The sequence below is a fragment of the Eulemur rufifrons genome, chromosome 27 (assembly GCF_041146395.1).
Source record: "Eulemur rufifrons isolate Redbay chromosome 27, OSU_ERuf_1, whole genome shotgun sequence".
NCBI classification, from domain to species: domain Eukaryota; kingdom Metazoa; phylum Chordata; class Mammalia; order Primates; family Lemuridae; genus Eulemur; species Eulemur rufifrons.
Window position 1 is genome coordinate 30,831,890 of NC_091009.1, and position 836 is coordinate 30,832,725.

General features: G+C 40.6%; 1 pseudogene; it reads right to left on the minus strand.

The window, feature by feature from the left end:
* Positions 1 to 453: 453 nt before the first annotated feature.
* LOC138375880 (U6 spliceosomal RNA) lies at positions 454 to 550 on the minus strand (annotated as a pseudogene).
* Positions 551 to 836: the final 286 nt, after the last annotated feature.

An 836-nucleotide genomic window follows, 5' to 3' on the forward strand; every position in this document is an offset into this window, starting at 1 on the left:
ATGTGCCCCCACTATAAACACCTTAGCCCATCCCGCGGCTGCCTTTACCCTCAGGTCTGACGAAGCATTCCGGGGTCTATATATCACTAAGCCTCGTTTTTGGCCACCACCGCCTGGAATGCTGGGCTCCTCTCCTATTCCGTTTCTTCCCATTCTCTATATAAATGGTAGCATTTTCATGCATCTTCACCTTTGCACATGACGTTCTTTCTGCCTGGGTGACCCTCATCTCTGTGGCCTGGTGAGCTCCTACTCATCTTCCCAGAACCCACCCACACCTGGTCCAAAGCCTGCGTTCTGCTCTGTGGTTTGAGTTTCACTTTATATATCCTTTCATCATACTGTTATTCCCAGTGTGTGAAGCATCGGCTTACTCATACGACTTCAAGAGGGGAGAGTCCTTGTCTTGGCTTCCTTTATGTCATCAATGCCCGGCACAAAGCAGATTCTTTAATGAATCATTATTATTTTTTTATTGTCATTCTTGCACAGGGGCCATGTAATCTCTGTATCGTTCCAATTTTAGTATATGTGCTGCCAAAGCGAGCACATGAATCATTATTTTTAATAGAGGCATAGTATTCCATATTATAAACATATGAGTCATACTTTGGTTAACTAATTCCAAATATTAGACATGTTGTTAGTTTCACTTTTTTGAATTACTTATGTTCATTTTTCAAAATAGTAAAAGCATTTGTCTTCTTTTTTCATTCCAATCATATTCTGCATGAAGTCTTCTTCTTCTTCTTCTTTTTTTTTTAAATCCACCTTCCACCTTCTTTTTTTATTTTAAGAGAAATACAGTCCAGGTGCAGTGGCTCACGCCTGTAATC